This window comes from Dermacentor andersoni, chromosome 8 (assembly GCF_023375885.2).
Source record: "Dermacentor andersoni chromosome 8, qqDerAnde1_hic_scaffold, whole genome shotgun sequence".
NCBI classification, from domain to species: domain Eukaryota; kingdom Metazoa; phylum Arthropoda; class Arachnida; order Ixodida; family Ixodidae; genus Dermacentor; species Dermacentor andersoni.
Window position 1 is genome coordinate 66,594,582 of NC_092821.1, and position 16,122 is coordinate 66,610,703.

The 16,122-nt window shown below is 43.8% G+C and overlaps 1 long non-coding RNA gene across 1 annotated transcript; it reads right to left on the bottom strand.

The window, feature by feature from the left end:
- Positions 1 to 6,305: 6,305 nt before the first annotated feature.
- Positions 6,306 to 13,730, bottom strand: LOC140219810 (uncharacterized). The gene is made up of 15 exons (XR_011896022.1): positions 13,077 to 13,730; positions 11,810 to 11,881; positions 11,649 to 11,754; positions 11,560 to 11,591; positions 11,319 to 11,438; positions 10,531 to 10,583; positions 10,409 to 10,447; positions 10,142 to 10,184; positions 9,929 to 9,970; positions 9,795 to 9,841; positions 9,547 to 9,708; positions 8,953 to 9,440; positions 8,839 to 8,871; positions 8,683 to 8,724; positions 6,306 to 6,496 (listed from the first exon to the last, which is right to left on the bottom strand). It is a non-coding gene; the product is annotated as an uncharacterized lncRNA (long non-coding RNA).
- Positions 13,731 to 16,122: the final 2,392 nt, after the last annotated feature.

Below are 16,122 nucleotides of genomic sequence, written 5' to 3' on the forward strand. Positions count from 1 at the left end.
TAGATGTATTCCCTTACCACTTCCAGTGCCTCGCTACCTATTGTAAATTGCTGTTCTCTTCCGAGACTGTTAAACATTACTTTAGTTTTCTGCAGATTAATTTTTAGACCCACTCTTCTGCTTTGCCTCTCCAGGTCAGTGAGCATGCATTGCAATTGGTCCCCTGAGTTACTAAGCAAGGCAATATCATCAGCGAATCGGAAGTTACTAAGGTATTCTGCATTAACCTTTATCCCTAATTCTTCCCAATCCAGGTCTATGAATTCATCCTGTAAACACGCTGTGAATAGCATCGGAGAGATCGTATCTCCCTGCCTGACTCCTTTCTTTATTGGGATTCGTTCGTATGCTCATGGCACGATTTCCATAGAGATAGGAATGGAACAACGCGACTGTCGGTATATGTGGCACCTTCTAAAGGGGTCCTCAACCCCCCTTGGGCGCGGAGAAACACAATCGGCTGATAGCATGCACTAATGTGAACATCTCAGCCAAATTTTGGAGTTGTGCAAGACGTGCGTAGAGCGCAAGTTCACCTTTTTTCTCATACTCTCTCTTTTTGAGACGCCACAATGCTCGCCACAATGCAAAAGGCACATGTTCAGTAAAGTTCTACTCAGGTGCAATTTTGCTCTAATGTTTGGCTGTCCTGAAATCCAAAAAATTTTCTTTATTTATTCCAGCTTATTGCTAAGTTGTTATTTAGTATTGCTTCTTTTGATGGTTCTATGCGAGGCACCATGTTTGCACAATGTTCCTCACGCCTTTTGTACAAACACAATGTAGGTTCATTGCAGGAGCCCGCACTATGTTGTAGATATAAGATGTGTGCAAATATGACCTTGTGTAGGCTTGATGGCGCATGCCATTTGTTGCGACAGCATAGAAAGACAGACGGCTCACACGCTCCATCCCAAATGAACAAGGGCCCCCTTTATTCGAAGGTCAGTACGTATATACAGTCAACAAACATCCAGAGGCAGCCACAAACTTTTGGCATACTAACAGAACAGTGGCATCCTCTACATTTCCCCTCTGAAGGACCACAGAAGAGAGGTGAAGCCAGGAAACAATAGTTTAGGTGATCTGGGCAAACAACACGCTGGCCACTACGTGTCCACACTACTCGGTCAATCGCCATTGAGGACTGTCCCAGGGCGGTTCCTGACACTGCTGTGCTGGAAGACGGTGGTCCTCCTATTCCAACGAGATGCTGTGGTGGCTCTCGTATACCTGGTGAAGTTCTCTGATGTTCTCTTGCAAGAACGAAAAGGATGAGGTGGCGCCAGTTACGCTGCAGGACGCCGCCTCGATGCTTTTCAGCCAGCTAGCATCGTGGCGTTTGGACCAAACTCAACACTGAAACGTGTACTTGGTCGAGTCGCACCTACACCATCTGACCTGTAAGTAGTGGAGGCAGATTTACGGCTCGGTGACACAATAAAGTCGCTAGTCTGCTTGTCCTTGTACTTGCATTCCACCTTCCTGTAGACTGTGGTGCACACACAACTGCATGATGTGGCCGCTGAGAAATAGACATGTTGTAGGCACGCTTTGATTACAAGTAATTAATGAGGGAGGCGGCGCTGGCTATGCTTGTGATGCATATGACGATGTTGCTGGCCACATCTCTTTCTTTTGTGAAATAAAATGGCTTTTGTAACTAGGATGCAGTCACAGTCGATGTAGTGTCGAAGAAAGGCGGTTAACCGAGGGGCCCGATTTTTATTAGTCATATCATAAGAAGCCAACAAACACTGACAACATAGGGGAAATTACTTGTGCTCAATAAATGAAATAAAGAAACGATCAATTAATGGAAATGAAAGTGGATGAAAGGACAACTTGCCGCAGTCGGGGAACGATCTTCGTATTACGCATGCGATGCTCTACCAATTGAGCTACCGCGGCGCCGTTTCCCCGCATGTGGCTTTCAGCGCAGTCTTGAGCTTCACCTTCGTGCCTGTGGTTGTGGTCCTATAGGCTGTGGCATCATCGCTGCTGTTGATGTGGGGCTGTGGGAGCAGAGACCGTCTGTTGCAACGAATTCTCTTGACCATGTTCGTTTGCATGATGTAGGACCAAGGTGTAAGGTATTTTGTGACCACGACCGCTGGGGACCACTCGGAGGTTCGGCTGTCGCAGAGTGCGACCCCAGGCCCAGGGTGCAGACTCTCCAGGTTTTTTGCACCAGGCTATAGTATGTCTGTTGGTGCTGGCGTATCTGAAGTCTTTCAGTCACCTGCGGGGGTGGCTATGTTTCGGGCTCTAGAAGCTTAGTGTGCATAGGCAGCTGCGTCCTTGCCCTTCCCGTCACACACTGGACTGGAAACTACAGGAGCTTGTCTCGGCATGTTTCTCCATTACAATAGGGCACTATAGAACTCTGTCGTGTGGTAAGAGTGTCTTGCTCAGAAGTTTCTTCGCCTCTTGGACGGCCTGCTGTGCCATTGTGTTTAAACAGGGGTATTGTGAGCTGAATGTACTGTGGATGGTGTCACATAGCTCCATGTATTCAGCAACCTTGTGGCTGTCAAACGGCAGTCCGTTGTCGCGGACGTTTCTAGGGAACGCCATGCATAGCGAAGAGCTCTTGGTAGAACTTAATGACAGCTTCTGCCGCTGTGTGCTTCAAGTGCCGAAGCTCAAAATATACGAGTAAAAGTCAACCATGCTTCCATACTCCTCTCCCGCTTGGTGGTAAAAGTCGATGCCAACTGTCGGCCAAGGTAGTTCGGGGATGTTGTGGCTCATCATGGGTAGCTGTTTGTTCCTGGACTTGTGTTGTCTGCAGAGCGCACACCTTTCTACTTTCTCTTGGATGTTTGCTGTGTTAAGGTGTTTATTTGGCCGGGCTAGGACCAGCGCAGCAGCGAGAGTCTACGCAGAGCACAGGCTCCGAGCGCGAGCGGCATTCACAAGCAGAAACACTGAAGAGGATGGCCCACTAGAAAGCTCTGTTTCCTTCCAATCTTTCTCTATAGCTGACATAACGTGCGAAGACATATACGTCTCTGGCACTTTGCTTCATCTTTTCTGTGCCTCATGTGCCGCTTGCAGGAGGTCTAGGACTTGGTTCGTCATGCTGCGGGTAAAGGTGAGTTGGTTGGATCGGAAGCGGTCATCGTCTTCAACATGGATCTCGTCACGACACGGTCAGTAGGCTCGGATTTGTTCCGGGACGGATTTTTTGTCTTTTTGTCTGTGTACTCCGGCAATCAACAGACTGTGCAAGAAGGCGAAAACGAATGTAGGGCACTACGAGCATAGTCCTAGTGCACAGAAAAGACTGAACGATCTGCAGATGTAGCTGAACAAAGACGTGCTCTATGTTGTGCAGGATGTTCACACAAGATGGAGTAGTCAGTAGCTCATGCTCTCAAGGCTCCTTGAGCTCTAAGAGTCCATCAGACTTGAGCTCACCCTTTCGGACACGAGCGTAGATACCTTTACCTCTGCAAAGTGAAGAGATGCAGTGGAGTTTTGGGAAGCATTGAAGACCTTATTTGACGCAACTGCGATTTCAAGTGCTGAAAGGTACCCCTCATTGTCACGTCAAATTCCAATTATTTTTGAAATGCTGCATTGCCTCGAAGATTGCGAAGGCAACTCAGCGTTTGCTAACAATCTTGCAAAATGTATCAAGACTCGTTTTGCTGAGTGCGAATTTAACGAAGTGGCCAACCTGGCCATGTTTCTTGCTCCACGCTTTAAGGACACAGTTCATCAGGCGTCTGGTCAGATGATCTGGCTGAAAGACATTGTAACAAGGGAGCTCCACGAAGCTGGCGTAGAACCCAGTGAGGACACTGCCATGCCAGCGTCGAATTCGTGTCCGCTGGTGGTATCGACTGTATGAAAAGCTTTTGACGGTCTAGTGATGAACAAGGAGAACGCACGTTTGACATCTGCCTCTGAGAGGGAAGTTGCAGACTATACGGAATAGCTTCTTCTCGAAAGGGGCAAGGATCTTTGTGAGTGGTGGCAGTCCATTGGCCGCTTCACGTACCCACTTTTAAGTACACTCGCCAAGAAGTACTTCGCCATCGCTGCCACCTCAGTTCTAAGCGAAAGTCTTTTCTGCGTTTGAAATGTTGTCAGTGCATACAGAGCGTTTACTTTCTGAACATGTCGAGCAGTTAATTTTCCTTCATGATAACTATTAACAAGTGCATTACTTGACTGAGAGCATTACCTGTCATTACCTGAGCGCATTATCTGTAATGAGTGTCTTTTTAACCTGCAGCAGCCTTGTAAAATGCAATATTATATTTAACAAGGGTTATAAAGCTATTGTTACCACGTTTTGCAACTTTTTAATACTACATGCATGCATGATCAATATTCTATTCGATATTCGAAGACAGTTTTTTGCCTTATTCGTATTCGATTCGTCTTCGAAAATTTCAATATTCGCACATCCCTAGAAAGAATCTTTCGAGGCAAAACCAGTAGTTTGCTACAACTGCCAGCAAACGGGGCTTATCTCCGTGGGGTGCAAAAATCCCAAACTAGTGTTGATGTCACTAACTAGTAACGAGAAAAATCTGAAAGTGCTAAAACCGTACATTAGAGACCTCGTGGTAAACAGCAAATCGTGTCGGGTGCTTCACGACTCGGCAGTCACAGTGGACGTGGTGCACCCGTCGTACGTGGAGGAAGGCCAGTTCACGGGAGAATGTGCTTGGATAAGGCAAGCCGTAGAGGCCTCCAGTATTTGTCTCCCGGTGGCAAATATTCGCATCGAAGGGCCCTTTGGAGTACTGGACACTGAAGCCGCCGTCTCGGCACATCTTCCGTCGCACTATCCATATTTGTTTTCTAAAAATCCGAGAATTTGCTGCAACGCAGCGGAATCGGGTTTAGTGAGGGAATAGTACAAGCCGTAACTCGTTCCAAAGCAAGGGATCTCGCAGCCAAGGCAGTGTACGAATGTCCAGTGGTGGAGGAAGCAGGCTTGACGGAGGATTCGTCAACCATCACCAAACAGGACAGCCCTATAGGGGATAATAAGGAAAGTACACCATGAAGAGGTCAGGAAAGCACCGAAGCTTGGAATGTCTCGAGAGGGAGAATGTTGAAGAAAGTTATTGAATGTAAACCCTGCCACATTTAATGCTGAACAGGAAAAAGATTCCCCACGTGGAAGCTAATGCCAGACGCGAAAGAAGGTGTGGCCAAACAGAACATAGAGTTCCGCAAGAGGGCAGGCGTCCTCTGTAGAAAGTATGCCAGTCGAAATGGATTGCAATTCGACCAACTCGTGGTGCCGCATTTCTATCGTGAGCAGCTCCTGCACCTGATTCACGTGGTCTTTTGGACAGGACATTTGGGCATTCGGAAAACAAAGGACCGCTTACTGCAGGAATTTTGCTGGCCCGGCTGCTTTCGGGAAGTGGAAGCATTCCTGAGAAGCTGCGACACATGTCAACGCATAGGCAAGCCCGGAAATAAGGCTAAAGCGCTAATGAAACTTCTTCCCATTATCACGGAGCTGTTTCGCCGGCTCATATCAGACACAGTGGGACCGCTTCCTGCAACGCAGTCTGGCTATCGGCATATTCTTACTGCCCACGAAACACGGAAGCAGCTATTTGATGTCTACAAGATGTCTTGAACGGCCAATTCAAAAGTCTAATAGCTGTCCTGCTCAAGACCTTTTCTAGCCGTGGACGTCTACAGGTACTCCAGTAAGCCCTGCTAACGTTACGCTAAAAGTTGGCTAATAAATATCTCGACCAGAACAACTTCAAGAATTGTATTACACGTTTTCAGGATTGTGGAGTAGTGGCTTTGGAAACATTATATATGCAGGCTTTTATAAACATCTTGACAAGAACAAAATTAGAATTTTATTAGACGTTCCCAGAATTGTGTTATAATGGCATCGGAAACAATACGCAGGCTTTTATAGGTGTACTTACAGGAGCATTTATAAATGGTCTTTCTACAATGGCGTGGTAAAAAGCAAAATTAATGGCCACTTCAGCATACCATCCTTGGGCAAGCTTCCTAGTACACGGCATGTTAATATATAGAACTGAAAAATAAATTGAAGCATTACATTGTTTGAAATAACCTGCATAAAATTTTCATATCATAAGAAGCCATCAAACACTGACACCAAGGACAAAATAGGAGAAATTACTTGTGCTTAATAAATGAGCTCGGGCCCCTCGGTTAACCCCCTTTCTTCCTGCATAAAATTTTGTAACATATATGCAATAAATGGGATTTTTGTGCAATCACTCATCTAAAGCAAATGTGCACAACATGCAGCAGAAGATCACCACCTGGTCTTATGACAAAGCGGCTTTATTGTCTAATAAAATAAAGGACATGCAGACCTTACATAATTTAAAAATACCATAGACAAGGTGACCACATAAAATGACAATGCAGCTGCAGAATCCATTGGAATGGTCCCTTCCCTCTTGGATACCACTGCCTGCCTACAGATGTTTGCCCTGCTGCAGGCCTCACATGAAGGTTTGCTCTGCAATACAGCAGTGAGGAAGAAAAGAGTAAGCCACAAATTATTTACAATAAATATGTGCATTTCGGTATTTCAAACAGAAAATTATGTTCCGTTGTTTTGCTTCGGCCACATTTACTTTATAATTTTAAGCAATCGCTTCTCTCAAAATCCTGTGCTACACGATGATGTTCAGCATTATGTTTCTGATATGATATCATGAAAAAGCAATTGTAGAGCGCAATTAAACTGGCAAATGGTTTAATCCAAACACAGACTTGCAGTACGTCATTAGCAGTGGTGATGGTTTGCAAACAAACCTATTAAAATAGTTACTTTTATTTCAGTGGTGGTGGTGGGTTGTATATGTTGTAGCAACAGGCGCACTTTAGCCTGGCAATCAAGGCCAGCAATTGCTCCTTTCAAGTGTCCCATCCAATATTATTGCGGTATTGTACCACATGTCCATAAAACCATTCTCTTTCCAAAGTGGCTCGGAAACACTTTTCTAACTAAACATAGAATGGCCTTACTATTTAAAGACGTCATCACATGCCGTAAACATTTTTCAAATACTGCAACTATAAGCAGAGTAATCGTACCGATGACCGACTTACTATTTTCGTGTCTACTAGTGCACTGCAAGCCACACAGTGGAGAAGCCAAGAGAGCACAGCAAAGGTCAAAAGTTGAGTGTCGTGGCACCCTGTTCTGGCCCGTGATAGACTACACTATGCAGCACGTTGCTGCCATTTCGGAGGTCACACGCAGCCGATGCAGCTAAGCCCAGTGCAAAGATGAAATTATTATATTTTTGAGGTTGCAGAAATATTTCATTTAACTCAAATTAGGAATTATATATTACTGAGAATACTCTTGTGATCACGAAATCAACCCAACAGCATTGGTGGGCCAGCTGCTTTCAATGTGGCAACATTGCAGAAGCGAGAGAAAGCAATATTTCGTTGTGTTTTACATGTGATTGTTAATTCCCTGCTTCATGTAGTGCAATAATATTTTGGTCATACGTCCACAGCAGCCTCTACGACAGATCAGCATTGTTTTCTCACTATGTTCAAGAAGTGTTTCATGGCTGCTTTTAACAATTCAACAAGATGTGAAGCTTCTTTGCGTGTTATAACTGATCCTCCTAGGAACACAACACATGTGTCGCAGGCATGCCTGCGGATGTTTGTTTTTTTCTGCACATTCCCCAGAAGAGCATCCCTTTTATCTCAGTACCTGGGGCTCGACCACAGAAAGAGTTCAATGTCTCATGTCATGTTGCATGTAGTACAGTTTGGAGAATCGATGTACCATGTTAAATATATATAACCATGCTGGTGCACCGAGCAGCTCCTATCCTTATTCAATATAGAAGTGATGCTTGGCTGCACAGGGCATATGTGAAGCACAAGAGTGCAATAGCTGTTTCTCTGAAGTGAGTGTGCAGTTTATTATATACCTAATTAAAAAATGCACAATAGCTGGTGTTTGAGACATATATAAAATAAAGCTATACACCCATTTCAGTGAAAAAGCTAGTGCACTCTTACGCTACAGTCAGCGATACGTGCAAGATACTTAGGTGCAAACTATTACTAGTGTCCTCTCCTACAAGCTCTCTTTTCATAATTTTTTCGGAGGAGGACAAACATTTCTCCGGAATAAGCAAGCAAACTAATATCAGCACCGCAGTTGTCAGTAATCGGAAAGCATGTTTAACAGCAATGCAAGCAAATATTCAAGTTCTGGCTTACCATGACTAACAGAAATTGCAGCCAGGCAGCCACATGGTGCCAAATAAGAAATACTAGTACACAAAAGAGCCACATAGAAATAAAAGAGAGTCACATATTAGTACAGTCAAGCCTTGCATGCTCCTATAGGTTTACCTTAAGTTTAATATAGGTATGCATGAAACAGTGATACATGTGGTCGCTTGGCCCCTGTTCATCTGTTTGTGGAACATATGCCCTACTGCACGATAAAAAACTTGTAGTATTCATTCTACTTTACTGAGCTAACTGGATTTTTTCAAGTACACCAGCACAAAGCTGCAACAACAATCAATCCTCAGCGTTGTACAAACACCTTGTCAGTACAATGTCAGGTAAAATGTAATTTTGCACATTCGCAAAATGTACAAAATGTGGCTGCGCACTCTGTGCAGCTGTTGAGATTAGTTCTTACAAATGAAGCCTTACCTTGGTGATGTAACCGTGACACTAACACTGGACAGTGGCTGCCTAGAAAAACAAGCAAACTAGATGACCACTCAGCTATACAGCTGTATTTTAATTGTTGACATTATAACCAATCATGTGTTCATGTACCAATATGTGACAAATAATACAACTTACCTTGAGAACTGGAAGCAGGCCACCGTGGCAGTTCTGTAAAAAATGTATAGGAAACGTTCTCCACAATTATAGTAGCATTCTAAATACTACTAGACAGGTCCTGTTAAATATTACCTAGGTGACAAGACTGCGTGGCGAATTCTGCATGTCCAGTTCCTGAACAAGCAAGCACAATTGCAAAAATACAATGTCCTGAGTTAGTGCACATATATAAAGAAGCAAGGAATCCATGAATATTGCAAGATTCAGAAAAATAACGAAGGAAATGTTTAACCAATGCTACAAGCTGAAAAACCTTGGAAACTTGCAAGACTGTGTCTGTGCAGCTGGTACTGGTACTCCTAGACAACTTTCTGCAAAAAAGCAAAGCAAAATTGTTTTTTATAACTGGCCGTAATGACATTTTGTATGTATATATGAGCTAGAAAAGTGTACCCCCACAATGCACCTTGCGAATGTTGTGCGATCCATCGTAGAGAATCGGCAGAAGAAGCCGAGTAATGTGCAATTGTGCGTCATTCAACTGCTACACACATAGGTTTAAATGTTCAAATGAAATTTACCTAAATGCAACTCTGGGAAGGGTATTCCTGGAAGGCTTCCTGTGAAAAACCCACAGAATCCTCAAAACATTATCTGCTTAATTACTAGCTCTATGCAGAGGTAATCATGCATGTATTGAGAGCGAAACTCAATTCTACAACAAACCTTTGGAGCTTGGTGCTATCCAAAGTGGTGAGTGCAGAAGGTTAAAATTTACAAATTTGGTAGTATTAAAAAAACCAGTCGCAAGCAAAAAGCAGCAAAATTGCAGTGACAGATGAATTTCACCTGAACGAGACTGTGCAGCTGGTGCTCTCCGCCAGCCTCCTATAAAAAGAAGCGCAATATCTAAGAACGGGTCTCTCCTTGATCACACTGTTGAGTTATGGAACATAGTCAATAGATGAACGCACCTTGGGTACTGGAAATGGACCACTGTAATGGTCCTTGAGCAAATACACTGCAAAAAATTAGGAAAATGACATGCATATATGCTACAACATTACTTAGCAAGCTGATTGCCGAGGGTACCAGCAATGAAACTTACTTTCGCGACGTGGCTGCAGAAATGGTGCCCTAGGCTGGTGTGCTAAAAAGGAACGAGCAATTTCACACAAGAATATGCAGCTCTTCTAGGCACTTCCTCTATAACTATGCATGCATGTAGTAACCGGGAGCTGTCAACTCCCAGTGCAAAAAAGCAGAAAGTACATAAAAATATTAAATCACCTGGTTTTTTACTGTTAGGAATGAAACTTACCTGACTGAAATGACTACACAGCACATTGAGCTTGCTGCGCTGCCTGTCACAAAAAAGAAAGCGCAGTTGATTCAGTACTACAGCTCTAAACAAGCTCTACTTGTCAAATGGTTCTAGTATATTCATGCATGACCGAATGAGTATTTCATGACATGCACTATATATTTGCTAAACCAATTGCAATGAGTAAGCAACAAAGGTAATATGAAATCAAATTATGTGACGGCACTGTTGGCTGCCTATAAGAAAACTTGCAACAAAATTTACCTGGGGCTTGTGATTTGTTTAAGCTGTCATTTTCACTCTCTGTAAAGGACAAGTACATTTTCACTAAATGTCTAATACAGCAGCCTTGCTTAGCTATTAGTTTCAGCACTGTTCATACATACATGAAACGCAACAACGCATATCCACTACAAACTTCTTTGCTCTTCCACCGAGGCTAGAAAAGGGGGAAACATTAAATGAGCGCATGCAGCAATAGCACATAGCTGCTTAATAGAAGAGGAAATCTTGCATAGCTGAGCTGTCTGCACTGTGGGGATGCGCAACTCTCACGCGTCCCCTGATATGTTGGTTTTCCCGCACGGCTCGCGTGGCCTGGCGCCCGCGGCGGTCGGAGTGGTTGAGGCGCAGTACGAGAGATGGCGCGAGTGTTGCGCTGCTAACGCCGCCGACAGGCGAGGTTACTTGGGCGCCGAAAGGAAGGCGCTTGGGCTCTTTGGGTCGAGACAGCAAGCAGTGCGGACGTGCCGTGCCGCGCGTGCGCCGACCCATGCTTCTGCGAGACCGTCTCGCGTGGCCGCCTTGGAACGCACCACCGTTTGCGTGACCGTACACGCGAACGACTAGGCGTTGGGATCCAGCATGGGGCGAACATATTCGCTCGCTATCCGGTCGCGGTGAGTCGGACTTCTAGATTTGTCGCGCGCCCATCGGCATGTTTTGTGGATAGCAACTCGGCTAGCAGGCATTGATCTATGAAAGGTGCAATAAATGCCCTTGTGATTGTTTGCACTACTGTGTTGTCGTTTCTTTGTCCCAAGAGCACGGGAGGAGAACCCCACAGCACAGATAAGTCTACCTGCTGGGTTTCTGCAAAACATAAATTTAAAAATACCCAGGAGCAAAATTCAATGGTGTTATAGTGCTTACCTAAAGACAAAAAAAATCTTACCTTCAGAAGCTGTTTCAGTAAGCCTTAGTCTGGAAGCTGCAATCCAGTGCAAAATTGAATGCAGTAATACACATTTAAGCAATAGCAGGAATTCAGCTTCCTGCTTATGGTGTAGTGCCTCTGTAAGTATGAATACCAGATTAAAGCTTACATTTGTTTATCCCTCCCCAAGGTTTAGCTCACATTTATCACTTGCAATGCAAGCTGGTTCTACTGCTGACAAAAAGTAGCTATCACTTACTTGCTCTGCCATCATTACTGGCGCTTGAAGTGCTGTAACATGTGCATGGATTAGCATATTTTGAAAGATTGCGTGAAAACAGCTACTACCTTTGAGAAAAGGGTGGTTCTGGAAGATTAAAATTGTCTTCCTCTTCCGAATCATCCGACGAGCTCAAAATGCGTGCATATTTGCGCCGCTTACCATATCCTTTTTCTGTAAATGTGAATTGTATAAGGATAATGAAAAGGGAATTAGGAGAAGCCCTTACCTTGATCTGTCGGGTCGACATTGTCCGAATTTTCTGCACCTGGCAACTTTTACCGAGCTTCACCGTATGTTGCTGAAAAAGAAATCGCGTAGTATATTTATTTTATTATTATTATTATTATTATTATTATTTGTAAAATACCTTACAAGGCCCCTTCTTGGGGATTGAGTAAGGGGGGCATACAATCAAGTACATACAATTAACAACAATAACAAATGAAAACAGCAGCCAAGTGCACAGCCTAAAAGTCATGAAACATATTAGCTACATAAAGCTGCATATGATTACAATAAAAAGGAACAATATAAGTTAGTAACAACGTATAACACTGCAAGAAAAAGGCAAATAAATAATACAGAGCAGTGAGTGTGATATTAATGGTTAACATTACTTAAGCGAGTTCAGTGAGCTCTTAAATTTATCACGGTCAGTTTCCAAAACTATGTTGTCGGGGAGGTTGTTCCAGAGCCGAATGGCACGTGGAATTGCAGACGAGTTAAATGCTTCTGTTTTACCATAGATGCGCGTGAAGCTATGATGATTGTATAATCTGTGCGACGTGTGCGATGGCGTTTCTAGGTGTAAGGAATGTTTGTTAGTGTGGTGGGCGTATTTATGAAATAATGACAAAAGGGCTATGTCGCGACGATTACTTAGTAGCTGAAGTGATAGGTGAATATTTGAGTTACGCTAGAACGGTAGTTATAATTTCGGGAAATGAAACGTGCGGCTCTATTTTGGATTGATTCCAGCATGGTAATTAGGTAATTTTGATGGGGAGACCAGATTGGAGCGGCGAACTCAAGTCGAGGGCGAACAAATGTTTGATATGCTAGTTTGCGGATAAGTGGAGGTGAGTTCCGAAGGTTACGTCGCAGGTAACCCAGTGATCGAGAAGCACTGGCACAGATGGTAGTAATGTTAGAAGTCCAGGAGAGGTTTGTTGAAAGATTAACGCCTAGATATTTGAATGATGAGGTCCGAGATAATGGGACATTTTTAATACAGTAAGAATAGTCCAAGTTATTGCGTTTGCGGGTGAAGGACATCACTTTACATTTTGATGAGTTTAGAGTCATTAGCCAGGTGTCACACCAATTAGTGATTTCGTTAAGATCATTTATCTGTGTTATTCATGCTGAACAGCTTTTTTTCTGTATGCTTCCCCCAACTCCCTTATTCAACCGCTGCCCAGGCTTTTAATGGCTTTAAGAGTAACAGCAATCTCAAAATGATAAAACCAATTTGCAAAAAAACTGTTTCATACCTGTAGTTTTGATCGCCTTCACCTTGAAGGTAGGCAACGTAGAAGGATTGAGATGAGCAGGTCGTTTCACAGCTTTTGTCAATTCATGGGTACCCAGCATAGTCGGCCACAAACACATCCTTTTATTCTTCAACAACCAGTTGGTTGGGACAACAGCAACACTGTTGTCATCAACAAACCTCAAGACAGCATACATAACCTATCATTGTGAGCATAGAGAACAAGAAGAGAACAGAAAACTTCTAAGAGGTGTACAGGTCAACACAATAGGCACAGCTTTGGTGCAGGACACCACAGATGTAAAAAACAAAGGCGTAAGAAAGCAAACCCCCCAAAAAGTACAAATATTGAGATGTGCTGAGTTTAAACGTTAAACTTGAAACAACATATATTTCAGGAACAGTTATATAGTAGAGGCATAATCTAGTGTTCAGTGATTATCAGTATTATTGTATGATGTGCATTATTTACAGGTTTACATGCAAACATTCAAGTTTACCACATCACATAAGGCCGAAATACACAGTATTTTATATACACTATCCTTGTATGAGTAGTTTATCATTCTACTTTTCAATATATATTGGGGAGAAATGTTTGCAGACCAATGGCATGCCACTTTACCGAGTCACCCAGTGGTCAGGCCATCTGGCATCCTGGCCACACTTGGACATCCACTTAAGCTCTTAGAAATGGTGATTTTGCAAGTGGTAATGCGCAGTCCATTCATTTCTCAGGTACAGCGTAACAAGTGTCGTAGCTACGCTTACGTTTCTGTATGCTGATAAGTACGGCCATTGCCACCATGAGGAGATGTCATGTGCAATTTAGCTACTGATAGTGGCAGTTGGACGACACGCTGCAGCTGCTAACAGAGCCACATCTGCCAGTTCGAAACTAATGTCCCAAGTGCGACCTAGAAGCCAGATGGCTTAGTTGTAAGGTGGCTCAACAAAGCTATTCAGCTTCGTGAGGTCTATACTGAAATAAAGAACAAAAATATATCTGCAATTAACAAGCATGAACTATTCCACAGTTTCAGATTTTTATATGTGCAGGGGGGGGGGGGGGGGCAATACAGTTAGGTGGATTAGGGGCAACAGTGCATATTCGGAGAGGGAACCTGCAAGAGGCAGCAGCACACACTTGGACATAACATCATAGAGCATCCTTGACGAAAGGGGACTGTAAACCTTTTTCACGATTATTCCAAGATGAGATGATGGACAAGGTGTAGTGTAAAGGTCACCAGAACATTCAAGGGCTTTCCCAATTAGCACTTTATTTCCCTGACTATCATATGCAAAGTTTGATATCCTGAAAACAGTGGAATCTGTCATGGTGCAGACATTGTTGCCTTCAGAAGTCCTTAAGGTAAATTGTGGAAAGTTTGCTATGTGGTACTGAGGCCCAATGCAACGCTCTGCAAGTAGGCCACTGCTGTGAATCTGCGAACATTCTACTCCTTGCAAAAAAAGTTGATTGATGGCAAATAACGTGCCTGAGGACAGTCGTTCTACTATTCGGTTAACAAGCTGATCTAGTGGTTTCTTTAAGTGCCTTACCAACTTCTTTAGGTGATGCATGAAATTTTCTGCTGGAAATGCACTGAAGCTGTCAAGAGGCCCATATCTCAAGACATCATCAGCCAGATGAACCAATGAATGACCATTATAGGAAAGACTGTATTTTCCATAAATGGACTGGAATGATGAAACAAAACAAATAAGGAGCTCCTTTGCACAGCTGCAGTACTCGCGACAGAGAGAAGGGCTCGAAAGTATGGTGATTGCTGTGTGAAGAATCAGAAAGTGACTGTACAGATTTTTCGACAAAATGCCTCTCAGAACACATGGACCTAAATACAAAAGGAAGCAGCGAAGCTCAGTTGCTTTCCAGCGATCAATCTCTCTGAGAGATCGTGGCCTTCTGGCAAACTCCTCACAATGTGTCCGTGCTAGCGCCAACAGCCATCTTGACATCCTTTCAATAGATGGTGAAGGCAAACGATGTGGCAATGGGCCTCTCAACCAAAGAAGTATCAACTTTTTAGTGACCCCGATACATACTAGGGACATGTAGTCTAAGGGAAACTGTGAAACAAGGCCAATTGGTAGCACTGAAAGTGGCCTTTCAGAAACATCGTGTTCTTCCTGCGCTCTTTGATCAAAGTCGGCATATGTTCGCAATGGCGCCTGCGTTTCTGGAAAAACAACTCTTCCTTCTGCATATTCACCTTTTTGTTTGCACTTTCCACAGCCATAGTAGCCAGAACGCAACTTTGTGCCTAAAATAAATGCACGTGCAGGTGCATCACAAATGAAACCTTTCACACTAATGGTAACTGGCTTGCCGTGAACCTGCAGTCCATTATGAAGAAAATGAAGCAAATCTTTGACTAGAGGGCCAAGGAAGTCAGTCAGAGAAGATGGTTTCTGATTTCCATGATAGCATCCAACCAAAAACACACCACTTCCTGGAATGCCAGATGTGCTGGCTAGAATTGGCCAAAACTGGCTTAGTGAGCTTTTATTCAGTGGAAGCCCATCAATATAAAAAGGCAGTGCAATGCTTTGCGACACTAGCGAAAAATTCGTACTGTTCGCTAACATTGAATTAATGCTCTCTGCAATGCCAAAATGACAGTACGAGCCATTAGCACAATCCTCAATCAAAGCCAATCGTGGAGTTCGAAGCAGCGTCCGTGCGTCACATGGCAAGTCCGAAAGACAGGAGTGTATTTTCAATACTCTGAGTAGTGCGGACACCGCCGTATGCGTAACATTTTGCTCTCACGCCCAATTTCTCAAGTGGCGAGCCATCTTTGTCGAACTACCACTCTGTTCGGACGGACGAAACACTGCCGCGCACTCAAGTCGCTCACAAGTCTCACTTGGCAGCGATGTAGTAGAGCTTGAACTGCCCTGTTCGTCACGAAAGAACGCAGCACTCACTTCTTTGTCTCGCGCACCAATAGGTCCTGACACAGTCCTCTCATGCGAGTATCGCGACACTTCACTTGTAGAGCCGGAACTCTGCTCCGAGA